The 13,143-nt window shown below is 52.8% G+C and overlaps 1 protein-coding gene across 4 annotated transcripts in view; it reads left to right on the top strand.

The window, feature by feature from the left end:
* SH3BP4 (SH3 domain binding protein 4) overlaps positions 1 to 13,143 on the top strand; it is a 78,213-nt gene that overhangs the window by 32,606 nt on the left and 32,464 nt on the right. For 3 of the 4 annotated variants that reach the window (XM_028140622.2, XM_054722974.1, XM_054722975.1), the window contains exon 2: positions 3,778 to 3,855. The exons of the other annotated variant lie outside the window; for it this stretch is intronic. The gene's annotated coding sequence lies outside the window, so the exon portion shown is untranslated. The remainder of the gene's footprint in view (positions 1 to 3,777; positions 3,856 to 13,143) is intronic. 4 annotated transcript variants of the gene reach the window in all.

The raw sequence follows: 13,143 nt of genomic DNA, 5'->3' as shown, positions 1-13,143 counted from the left end.
TCTCCTGCATCAGCTTCCAATTGGCGACGGTCACGACCCTGGACTTGAACCTCCCGCCCAGGTCTGGCTGAAAAACTCCTAGATTAGCTGGTCAGTGAGTTGGAAAAGCTAGTCAAAGCCTGGAAGAAGAAGGTTGTTTTTTTGTGTTGTTTTTTTTAAGTGGGAAGCAGGCTAATGGGAGTTTATCTTCTGTCTTCCTAACATTGGGGGAAGGTAGTTTCTGAGTGTCATTGGACAGCAGTGTCTTATGTGAACTAACAAGCATGGTCCTCTGATGTTTAAGTTAAAATCAAGCAACAGCGTAAAGATGCTAGTTAAACCGTCTGAATCCAGAGTTCTAGAGTTTTATTCTTCTTTCCTCCCGTGTTTAATGCGGCCCAGTTTGCCGCCCCCTTTATAGCGTTGCACCTTTGTGGAGTCTTTCTGAAATATTCCATGTGGGTTGTCGTAGCCGCTGCTCTCACCTCACTTGTGTCCATTCATTCATGTAAGTTAAATGCATGAATATTTCTGTGCCCAGGCCCACCAGGTCCAACCAGAAGGAGCACAAGCCCAAAGGAGAAGGCGGAGGAGAACGCTACCTTCTGGCCACAGGTGTCTGTGGGAGTCCACATACCTGAGAGAGAGGGCCCAGGTAACACCTAGGGCCTCCCGTCTCACACACGGACAAACAGAAACCTCACCCAAGGAGGAAGGATAGTCCGTGAACTTTACCACTGACTGGATAGGTGTCAGGTGCCAGGTAGGAACCCGCAGGTGTGTAAAGAGAATGGACAGACACATAAAGAAACCATTGTGGTGTCTGGTTGTTTGTCTCAATAAATCCCTCCCTCTTGTGCTTCATACTCAGTGCTTCATAGGCGAGAAGAAAGGGTATTCCTTATCTCATCCCCTGTGAAATTTGAAATGTTAAGTAACTATAGGGAAGGTAAACAAACCAGTTCTGTGTTCTGCGTAAGAAAATTTCACCACATGAATCCGGTGAGATGTCAAACCCTCTCGCTTGGCTGTGTCATCTCCACCTGCCGAAATACTGTTTCCGCGAAGAGCCTCCAAGGTGTTGGTTTGGATAGCATTAACTAGAAAGGCCATCGCCGGTCCGCCCAAGCGTTACTTCCTCGGTTTTCTAAGTGGGTTGTCTTAGAGTTTCTTCCATAAACAGTGAAGAACTTAGGTAGGGTTCATGGCGAGGCCAAGAGATCAATGTCTTGAGCATTAGGTGCATAAGGACTGATCCTTATCAGGTATGGGGGTGGGGGCCCCCGGGACAGGAGCACTTCCCTGTTGACCTTGGAGCCAGCTCTGGACAACAGTTTTGACTTGATGAAGTGTTCCCTTTTGGGCCACCTCTGTCTCCTTTCTTTTCTAGCCACACCTCACACCTTCCTGCTGTCTTCTTTCTTTCCCTCTTGCCATCCTTCATGCCATCTGCCAACTAGGCCAGGACTTGGTGTCCAGCCATGCACCTATGGGTGCCTGCCCATGGCCCTGGGTGCCCACCGTGGCCTGGCCTTTTGCCCCAGTGCATAAGCAGGGTTGGTCGAGAACCTGGGGTGGCACCCTTTTTCTGGAAAAGGCCCGACAAAATATTTTCAGCTTTTGTGTTCTTGACGCACAAAAGAACTGTGGACAGAAGGTGAACACAAGGATGTGGCTGTCTGTGTTCCCTGTAACTTGACTTACAGACACTGCGGTTTGAATTTCCTATAATTTTCACATCACGAAATATTATTCTTATTTTGAGTTTCTCCCCAATTATTTTTTTAAAAAATAGAACATTCTTTGTTCATGGGCCTTACAAAGACAGTTGACACATTGGATGGGTTTGGCACACAAGCCAAAGTTTGCTTCTAGAATAGGACAAGGATTTAAGGGTTCCACTTCCCCCTCTAGTTCCACTGCTATGGCGCTTTCGGGCGGGCAGGGCGTGGTGGAGGCAGGGAGCAGGCAGGACCATCTCCTGCCCGGAGAGACTCCACCCCCAAAATGAGCAGACGCAGGGTGTGAGGACCCTTTGGCCAGTGGATCCATACACGCCCATCATGGTGGCTTGGAAACTTAAGGAACCGGCTTAGCAGTTTTCCAGTTTTCCCGAAGTTCTCAGGCTGGTGTAGTGACTTTTGAGGAGTCACTCTTAAAAGTCAGAAGAGAAATAAAGAAACATACTCTCTCTCACACTGTCGAACAAATTGGAAGCACTGAAGTCTGAGGAAGCAGAAAAACACCCATAAATTCACTTCCCAGAGGCCCCTCTGTTCGGGTTTTCACTTCCTCTGGTGTGTTTTTCACTTCCTTCTCCCCTTTTAACTAACACGACGAGGTTCCCAACAGCTCCGGGCGGACACAAACCCTCGGACTCCAGCAAGCACTTGGACGCGTAGTCGGAGGTTCTCAGAATAATCCGAGTCTTCCTTGGACCTGTGAGCAGTACGCTGGACACGTCCAAAATAAATCGACGAGTGGACAATGGCCCCTTGTTTCCGTGTCTTGAACATCCTGTCCCCACCCCCGTTTCTCCGTCTCCTTGGGGACCTACTCTCTTGTCGTGTTAGAGTGTGTTTTCTCACGTTGTTGCCTCCTCCGTGGAGCTCACTGGCTGGGATGAGCCTGTGGCCTTCGCCTGTGGGATTCCTCTCATTGCTGGACAAGGTCTGTCTCTACCGCGAGATGCACGGTGTCCGTGCGAGATGGTCTTTCCTTCTGGCTGATTTCCTGCCCGCACGCCCGCCCGTCATTCTGTACATCTGGAATTCATTTTACTGCTGAAGCCCCGGGGGGAAACGGTGTCCTGAAAACTAGCCAGCTGTCCCAGCCTCACAGGATAACCCTCGCCTGCTTACGATCCTCATTTTAATTGCATGTGAAATATGTATAAGGAGGGGGGCTGCTCTGGGCTGTCTGTTCTTGGGGGCGGGCACGGTTTGCAGGCTGTGAGGCCTTGATTGAGGGAAGGTGTGCAGAGGGAATCCGCCTCCCCTTTCACAGCCTGGCCAGGTCCAGGGCTCCTCGGAAGCCCAGGGCCCCTCGGAAGCCCAGGGCCCCTGTGGCCCGGTCCAGGTGTCAGCCTGGAAGCAGGGAGCTAAGGGGGACTCAGGGTGGTGACCTCCAATCCCGCTTCTCTCTGTCATCGTCACACTTGTTTATGGAGCCTGCCACAGGCGTGGGCTCTGTACTTAACACGTTAGTGCTCTGCAGCGGGACCTCCTGGTGACCCCACCACGCGGGGAGGGAGCCCCACTGCTGGTAGGCGATTGGAGTGTGTCTTTAGGGTTCAGCTGATAAGATTCTTCTGCTGAGCGAACACTGCCAGTCTTTGCAGCGGAAGTAACAGCAGGGGAAGGACGGCATACCAGTGGGGAAAAATAAAAGCCCTTGTCTCTGACTGGGCTCGGTCTGTGGGGACACCGCAGGGACCAGCTCTGAGCGGGGGGCGTGGGCAGAGGGGAGCAGGCTGCCCTGCGGTCTCGGCAAAGCCCTTCGAGACCCAAGGAGCTCCATCCAGCCTGGGAGGTCCTAGATTCTCAGGAGTTGAGAGCAGGTGAGGGTCTGCCTTCTCTCCCTGGGACAGGGCAGTTCTAGGAAAGGGTCCCACCGGCCACACTCCCAGCAGCTGGCATGGAACGGGCACCTGGGCGCCTCCTCACTGTGTCCACCACTGCCCTGCCTGACCACGTAAATGCGGCTGCTCTAGACCGGGAGAGCCTTGGAGGGAAAACAGAGACGTGGGTTTGGGGCTGAGAGACCGAATCTTGGTCACGGTTCCCTTTTGTCTTGCAGCATCTCCCTTCTTCTCTGGATGGAAGGCCGGGTCCTGGGACTCCACCTCTGACGCCGGGAGCTGGTGGCCTGTGGCAGGTAAGCGCTAAGCCATGCACACAGGGTGTTTGAGTGAGCCGCTGTCCCTGCACCCGCGGTGTGGAGGCAGCTGTGTCTTGGCCGAGGTGCACAGACCCATGTGGGGAGAGGAGCCCTGCGCACGTGCAGCTCAGGAGGGAGAAGCAGCTTCCGGAAGCTTCCGGCGGCCCTTGGCATTTCAGGGCACTGCTCTGTCTTCACGGGAAGGCCAGACATCCCCGGGGGGCCTGGCACCACAGAGTTCCCAGAACAGCCCCTCGTTTCTGTTTACTTTCTGCGACTTCCCCTCTGTTGCCACGGATGGAATGTTCCCGCTCTACCCGGAATGAGATAGAGCCCAGGTTGGCTGTCCTGTTGTATTTGCACAAAGGAGTTATTCTTATAACGTAAGAGATTATGCGCTCCCAAACAATGGCCAGAGAGCTCCATGTGGCCCTGTGGTTCCGGGTCCGTCCCCCCACCCCCCCCCACCCCCCACCCCCGCCCCGCCCCACTCTGGGAATACAATAGCAGAAAATGTTAAAAGGAAGCAGGAGCCAGGTTCATGAGGAAGAGCTGGAGGCAGTTGGCACTCCCCACAGAAAAGAAAGAGAAACTGCTACCCTTCCCCTGGTAGAATGTTCTGGGGTATTTTCTTGGCTGCACTTTCTATTCTCTGGGCAATAGAAGGAAACCGTCTTTTGTAAAGACAGTGGGGTGGGAGCGTCCAGCTAACGTGCCACCGCCTTCGTGTGCTCAAAAACAACAGTCCTTCCTCCCTGGGTGAAGGGATTGGACAGAATCAAATGGGCATTTGCATAATCCTGGGCAGTGGCGGAAAGTTGAGAGGGAACAGCTCCAGGGAGCTTCCTTTCAGGGTCCTGTTCGAAGACTAAAATCTCCCAATCAAGCGGGCGCCTGATTTTTTTTTTTCAGGTTTTCTTTTAAGCACACAACTCTCCATTCAGCTGGGGGAGGAGATTTTGCCCCCCACGTTCTTCTCCCCACTTTTACATCACTGGTCTTTGTTTGCCTTAAGGCCTGTGCTTTAGGATAGAAAGAATGTTAGGGACAGAAAGAATGTTAGGGACGTCTTCAGGTTAAGGCCTGGGGGCTTTTATTAGTGAAGAATTTGGGAGTCTTCTGGGCCCAGGCTCAATCCTCACTGCCACTGAGGTCCCAGGGACTTAAAATACTTCTGCCCAGGAAGCAGCCTCCAGCAGGCCTGGCCTTATAAGTGCAGCCCCCTGGCCGAGGCTGCGGGCTGTTTGGGTGGTGGTGAAACCCAGTGAAAGGCATCCACATTCCTCGCATTCTTCTGGCCTGGCATTGGCGAGATTGCTGGGGTTTTTTAAATCAAACACAAGTATGCAGCATGACTTTCTAGATACACTCGAGAGATACCAGTGGGTTGTGCGGTATGACCTCCTGTCTCACCCCACATGGTCTCATGGAGGCACGGCTTGTCCAATGCAGGTCCCCTCTTGGACTGGACAGGAAGCGGTTCATGGGGGCCCTGCCTGGGACCCCTCCCTGGCTCCAACAGCTCCCGGGCTGTCATTTATGTGGTTTGCCTTCTCTGGCGCTGAGCCAGACGAACCAGAGCAGCAAGACTTCTGAGAAGAGGAAACAGGAGGGTGAGACGGGGCCTGGCCGTCTGGAGATGAGCCAGAGCGGTGCCCTCTGTCTCTACCTGAGCATAAAGGGCTCCGGGAGCCTGGAGCGGGAGGTTCACCTTTACCCGCCGTGGAGCTGGCAGAGGGGACGGGTGTCTCAGCATGCAGAGAGACCAGCCCTCGTTCTGGCAAAAAACGTCGTCTTGGCACATTTGGCCAACGTTGGTGGCTTTTCCTCCCAGAAACATAAATGCCATGTTTTCTCTGTGCTTAATAGTCAAGATCTGATTTGTCTCAAGTTCACTGTGAGATGGAGCTTCCCAGGATTTCAGTTTTGTCCAGAGTTTTGCTGGTCCCCAGTTTTGTGATTGGCATGTAATTCCCACAACGTTGGTTTAGGTCAGGGGTCCTCAAACTTTTTAAACAGGGGGCCAGTTCACCGTCCCTCAGACGGTTGGAGGGCCGGACTATAGTTTAAAAGAAACTATGAACAAATTCCTATGCACACTGCACATATCTTATTTTGAAGTAAAAAAAACAAAACGGCAAAAACACCCGCATGTGGCCCGCGGGCCGTAGTTTGAGGACGCCTGGTTTAGGGGTTCTAGTTCACGTGTCCACGGCTGCTGCTCGGGATGCCGAACCAGGTGAGGGAGCTGGAAGGAGGTGACTCCAGTGCCCTGCACTTTAAGACCAGTATCCGTGACGGATGTAACTAGAAATAACACAACTTGCCCTGAGAGCTATGTGGGGGAGACCCTGGCTCATTCCCACGGCTCTGCGGGTGTCCGTGAAGGTGGGAGCTCCAGCTAAGCAAAGCACCTGCTGGCTGCATGTCGTGTCTACTCCAGCCCTGGGATATTGTGCATCCTGCCCATTTTACAGATGACCAATGAGGCTCAGCGAGTTCAGGATCAGAGAATTACTACAATGAGTAGCAAAGTCCAGGCCTAAAGCTCGAGTCGGTGTGCCCCAAGCTACTCCTTTGCTGCCTCCCTTACCTAGCACCTAGGAGGACACGTGAGCTATGTGGGCAGTGTTCCCAAGGCCAGCATCGGCATCGGCCAACAGAAATCAATTCTGAGCCACAAACGTGAGCCACACAGCTAATTTTTAGAGTAAAGATAAACATGAAATTCATTTTTGTCCTCAGAACTGTAAGTTTACTTGAAAATCATGGATACAGTTAAGACTTGTCCCCACTCCGAAGGGGTGGCTGGCTGGGCACCCTGTCTGGACCACAGGGAGAACTAACAAAAACTTTTGATCTTCTGGGGTTTTCAGACCGGGGACCTCCAAACTTTCCTGATTGTGTGTTTTGTTTATGTGAATTTCACATAATATTTCCAATTAACCATTTTGAGATGTACGATTTGTTGGCATTTAGTGCGTTCCCAGTGTTGTATCCACCACCATCGCGTTTTTCATCACCCCAAAAGGACGCCCGTACCCATTCATTCCTCCCAGGGCACTCTCCCCTCATTCCTTGGCGTCACTTTTACTCTGGTCTGTATGTGGGGGACATCCCAGCTTTCAGATGTCCTGGGAACTGAGCGGCTAAGGCCAGTGTTCTTGGCATGGTGACATCCAGGCCTGCATGGACTGTCACTGGCCGGGTGACCTAGAAGCACCGATCCGGCACCTTGCCAAGGCCTGCCTGGGCCCCGCATGGGGTCAGTTCTGTTGAAGTAGCGTGTCCAAACCTGTAGAGAAGTTTTATAAAAATCTATTGGAGCCAAACAGAGGACACAGCTGGGAGCAAGATCTCAACAGACTGAGAAAAATGCTTCATTAGAATGCCAGTGTGCAGTTCCTTCTACGCATTTAGAATTAAGGCATTAAGGACAGAACTTAAGGAAGAGTTCTTGAAGGTGGGAGAAAGCCAGGCCAGATTGGATTTCAGATTGGTGGTTACGGCTTATTTCAAAGGTGAGTTAACCTAGATGCACAGAAACAATGGACAGGGCTGGCTTCCGGCCAGGGTAAACCATTTAGAAGTTATATGCCAGGGGCATGACTACCCACCATGACCTGTCCCGCTAGGAATTTATCATCAGATCACCCTGTGGAATCCCTTTGTGGTTCCCAGGTCCGACCTCCCCAGGATCTGAGAGAGGGGAACCCTGCACAAACCTGAGGCCATTACTCAGCCCCTTTCCCAACCTCTGCATTGAAATGCCTCACAGGTGGCTGCTTCAGTAAGTAAAGGGCTGCCATTGGATGACTGAGGTCATGAGCCCCGAAGTGAAGCCCAGGGCATGTGAACAGACCAGAAACCTGAGCCGCACCGCCCCCCCCCCCCCCCCCCCCCCGCTGTCTCCCCTCCCCCCTCAGCTGCCCCGCACCCCCCAGCCGCCCCCAGCCACACGCTACGCTAAAAATGGCATCTGTGTTCTTATAAAAGCCTTGTGTTTTGGGCTGGTCGCTACCCTGCCTTTTCATCCTTGTTAAAGCAGGCTGTGTCATGAAGACAATGAGAAATTTTTAGCATACTTGAGGCTTTGGAGATAAAAGGTGTGAATGAAGAAAGATTCTACCATTGTTTATTTCAAGAGCCTTCCAGTCTCTTACTGAAACCTGCTTAGACTCACAGAGAAATTTTCAATCTAATCAGAAACCCCAGTTTTCCTGTCTCTGCCTGGAGTTTCCCCCCTTTGTTAGTGCATTATGTAAAGTTGACTGGGCAGGCTGCGATTTAGGGAGGGCAGAGGGAATGCATTTCATCCCTGGGTCAGAAAAAAATGCCCCTGCACGGAGCCTAACGCTTTGGCCTTGCTTTTAAATGAATTTCAGTTATGAGCACATAAGCACACTTTGCATAAATTAATTTCCCGGACCTCAGTTTCCTCATCTGCACAAACGGAGCTAGTGTCTCAGAAGTTTCTCAGGGATGAAAGGAAATTAGATAGGCATGCAGACTTGCTCCAGAAAGGAAAATGGGAGGGTTACTGGAGAGCCTCAGACCTAGCACAGCAGTCCGGGGAGGACCTGGAATTTGAGAAAGGAAGCTGCTCTTCAGGAATTGTGCTTCTCCCTGGGCACCTGGCCGCTGCTGCTCACCCAGCATGCACCTGGCCCAGGAATGGCCTGCGGCCCCAGCCACAGCAGCCCTGGACCGCTTGTACCTACAGCTCCCAGCTCTCAGAAGAAGAGGGTTGTGCTGGGTCCGCAGGCAGTTTGTAAATCTGTGTCCATTGCTGATTGATTGTGGGGAGGGGACAGGGCCACCGGGGTGTCCAGACTGGGGGCGTCCCTGCAGGAGGGAGTGATGGCCATTGGTTCTCCCGCTAAGGGAGGAGGTGGCATGCCTCATAACCACCCGGGGTTACTGCAAGCTTTCCATCCCTCCTGCCTCCCTCGCTCCCTCCTTCCCTCTGATTTTCCCATAACCCCATCACTGTGGGCAAGCCATTTAGCTTCTCTGGGACACCCTTGTCTCGTATCATTGTGGAGGGCCCCAGATGGTAGTCCAGTAGCTCCTTTGTGACGTGATTGAGGGGGCAGCCCTGGCCATGACAGTTCGGCTCCTGCCATTTCTGAAGCACATTGCCCTCCTGACCTCAGGTTGCCCCAGGGGTCCCAAAGGTCCAAAGAGGCATTAACACGACCCACTGGCCAGAGTTAATTACTCGGGGCCCCTCTTGCTGAGCGGTGCGCATCTGGCCTCGGGGAGGGCTGGGCAGAAGGAGCATGAGGATCTTCCAGGCATGCGTGCTCCAATGGTGTTTGCAGGAGGGACGGCACGGCGAGATGCTCCCATCCCTGTGGGGTGGACAGAGGTCCTGGAGTCACACGTGTGGTGGGTGCACCCAGTACCCCCCTCCACTCGATTCAGGGGAGGGGAGGGACTTGAAAGGCCGCTGAGCCAAGCTGTGCGTTTAGCGGAGGAAGCCGAGTTAAAGAGCTGGTGGCTGTCCGAGGTCACACGGTGTCTTCCTATTACAAGCCACCATCCGCTACCCAGCAGGTCAGGGTCAGCCCACTCTGCCGTCAGCGCCCGGCAGGGTCTGCCTTGCTGTGCCTGTGTGGTGTGCTCCTCGCCTGGTTCCTGTGCACAGGGATACCTTTCCTTCTCCCGCCTCCCCATCCCAGGCCGCCCTGGACTTTGTGCTCAGTAAACACGACTCAATTCTTTTTCCTCCTTTGTCGTCGCCCATAAATCCTGTTTACACTTACTGTGCCTGCAGATGAGCTGGGGCGTGTGCTCTCGTTCCTCCTGGTTTGGATGCAATTAGAAAAGCGCCAGTCGATGCTCTGTGGGCCTGGGATGTCCTCTGATGGAGAATAGTGGTCCGGGCCTTGGCGTTGAACATAATTTTTATCAACAACAGAAGAAGTGTGTTTACCCTAGTGGACTCTTAGCAGGGTCCTTTTATTTTATTTATTTATTATTATTATTATTATTATTATTTTAATCCTCACCTGAGGATATTTTTCCATTGATTTTTAGTGAGAGTGGAAGAGAGAAGGAAAGACAGAGAGAAATAACGATGTGAGAGAAACACATCAATTGGTTGCCTCCTGCATGAGCCCCAACCAGGGCCTGGGCTGGGGAGGAGCCTGCAACCCAGATATGTGCCCTTGACCGGAATCGAACCCGGGACCCTTCGGTCTGCAGGCTGAGCCAAACCGGCTAGGGCTGGCAGGGTTCTTGGAGAGGGTCTGCAGCACAACTTTACAGGTGAGGGTGGTTTTCTCAAGACAAAACCCATAGGTCTTACCAGGTTCCTCCGGGGATTTGTTGACAGGCCCTGACCGGGAGGAAGGCCTAGACCTGCGTGGGGATAAGGTGACCTGGACATAAGCGAACCTGGTGGCTCTGGGACTGGCCGAACGTCTCCCCGAGGCTGGAGTGCTCAGCTTACGCCAAGGTTGACCTGGACAGAAACCTCTTTCTTTCCTTTATCTATACAATGGTTCTGGTTTTTGTTAAGTCCAGATAACATTTGCTCATTTACAGAGTGGGGAAGACCCAGCTTATGAAAGTTTCCTTTGGATTTGTGTTGAACTTGGACCTACTCTGAATGAGCCCTGGAAATCAAAGGTGCTCACCAGGTGGTTCATAGAAACCGAGGGCCCAGGGCACCGGGCAGCTCCAGGTGACTAGCAGGCCGTCTGTGGACAGGTGACTGGAAAGAGGGGTCCTTCTGAATTGTGCGGTGTCAAGTCTCGATGTGGCATTGGAGGAGGAATTAATGAATGGGCTCTCCAGGAGGAGGGCGGGGTCTTGAATGAGTGGTGCCTGAGATTCTCGGGCCGTGGATTTGACAAAGAGGAAGCTTCCGGGGGAGAAACGTCACCTGCAGTGTTGGCCGAGCGCCTCTGTAACTGTGTGTTATTTTTACATTTTTCTCAGCGGTTTACAGTGTGTAACACTCTTAGGTTTGTTCTTGATTTTTTTTTTAAAATATATTTTATTGATTTTTTTACAGAGAGGAAGGGAGAAGGATAGTTAGAAACATCGATGAGAGAGACACCGATTCAGCTGCCTCCTGCCACCTCCCACTGGGGATGTGCCCTTGACCGGAATCGAACCTGGAACCCCTCAGTCCGCAAGCCGACGCTCTATCCACTGAGCCAAACCGGTTTCGGCAGTTCTTGATTTTCTTAGGGAGTGGTGGGTCCAGCCAGATCTTCGTTAGTACTTCGTTTTACAGACTGGAGAGCTTGTGCCTCGGAGAAGCTCAACCGTGGTTGACTGAGGTCAGACGGGACCTCAACACCCTCACACGGGCTCCCCAGAGCCAAAGGCCTGAGGGGGGATGATGGGAGGCTAAGCAGGGTTCTAGAACTCTCCGTCATGGGAGGAGTCACGGGCAGCTGCGCACCAGGTTCCTGCCGCGCTCAGATCTTCACTTTCAAAAGGACTCGATGTAACTTGAGAACCGGCCTCCATCTGACTGGGCATCAAAGGTTTGTCAGGAGGCAGTTTGCCTGCAAGTCCAGGATATTGTCCACGTGGGGAACGCTGTGTTTTTGTGGAAAGTCTTCAGGGTACCGCACATGAGTGGGCTTCTGAGTGAACCTGAGCATGCCTGTGGGAGGCGCCATGGTAAGGCCCTGCGGGGACAGGGTGTGTGCCCCCGTGGCAGGAACCAGGGTGGCCCTGCCCTGGCTGTCCTTCCGTGAGGCTGGTCCAAGGGCACCCTGGGGCCGGGGCCCCATGACCAACCAGGGTTTGGCCCTCAGACACTGGATTCTGGGGTGGGCCTCGGTCCTGCAGACCGGGTTTATCAATGGGATCTGAGAAAAGCAGATCCTTTGGCGATGCAAATAGAGCATCCTGGCTGCACTGATGGCGGGGGTGGGGGGTCGGGGGGCAGTTGTTGCTGAGAACAAAATGAGGGTCCTCAGTTGGGTGATGACAAGAAGACCCTCTTTCCTTGGGGATCCTTTTTCTTTTTTCTCCCACTTCTCCCTTGTGGTTCTGGTTGGGTGTGGCCTGGACTTCTGTATCTCTGCTCACCGACCCTTGCTGTGCCTTACCGTACTTATCTGCAAAATGGGAACGAGAAGCTGTGGTTCCATGCGTGTGGCACCTGCGCAGCTGCGCTGTTGCGTTGTGGGGATGTGGATCAGGGGTGATGGGGCTGACCCCATAGGGATGGGGACCAGGGGCTAGAGGCTGGAAGCATTGACTGTGCCTCCAAATGGCTCCAGGCCCAGGCCCACCCCCATCCTTCCCTCACCTTGATTTGGGTGTCCCAGGCTGTTTGCATTTGTGCTTAGTGAGTTTGAGTTGGGCTTTTAGGGTCTTAAAAAACCACTCATGGTGGCCCGCACCTGTTTCTATCCAGGCACATTGCTCCAGGGGGCCAAGGGGGCCCCTCACCTGTCTCTATCCAGGCGAATTGCACCAGGGGCCACAGAGCCTGAGGTCTCGGTCAGCACCTCTGACCACCCACTGCATCCTGGCCGTGGCTGGGGTACCGTCTGCCTTTTATGGTTTCTTCCCCTTACTGAACCAGCTCCCCTGCTGACTACCTGTGGGCTTCTTTCTCTGACCTGATTATAATGAAAATATGCCTCTGCGCATATAGTCTTTAAATAAAGCTATCTTTTCAGACTGCGCACACGCACGGCATTGTAGCCCCAGATAGGTTCCGCGGGACGCATCCTAACTTAGGATGTCACCTGTGACCTTGCTTCTTGATAAAGATTCTTTTTTTTTCTAAAATTTTTTGTACTGAACATAGAGTTAACCATTTTAAAGTGTCACAATTCAATGGGATTTAGTATATTCACAAAGTTGTGCAACCACGCCCTCCACCTACTTCCAAAAGGAGACCTGGGAGCAGTCGGTGTCCCTGCCTGCCCCACCCTCTGGCGAACGCTCACCTGCTTCTGTCTCCACGGATTTGCCTGTTGCAGAGACTTCTTGTAAATGGAGTCATACAATACGTGACTCCTGTGATTTTCTTCTTCCACTAATCATGTTTCCAGGGTTCATCCATGTTGCGGTGTGGGTCAGAATTTCCTTCCTTTTTATGGTAACATTCTGCCGTAAGGATGGACCGCCTTCTGTTGGTCTCCTGACCCATCAGTGGGCTGTTCCCACCTTCCGGCTCTTGTGAATAGTGTGGCTAGGATTCGTTGTGTTTTGGGGTCCTACTTTAATTCTAAGAGCTGTTGGAGAGACCCCTAGCTTTTGATCCCCCCCTCCCCCTGGCCCATGCCTGTCCCCAGTGTTTTC

Source organism: Eptesicus fuscus, chromosome 11 (genome assembly GCF_027574615.1).
Source record: "Eptesicus fuscus isolate TK198812 chromosome 11, DD_ASM_mEF_20220401, whole genome shotgun sequence".
NCBI classification, from domain to species: domain Eukaryota; kingdom Metazoa; phylum Chordata; class Mammalia; order Chiroptera; family Vespertilionidae; genus Eptesicus; species Eptesicus fuscus.
The sequence above is the reverse complement of the archived record's forward strand: the minus strand, read 5'-3'. Positions and strand labels throughout refer to the sequence as shown.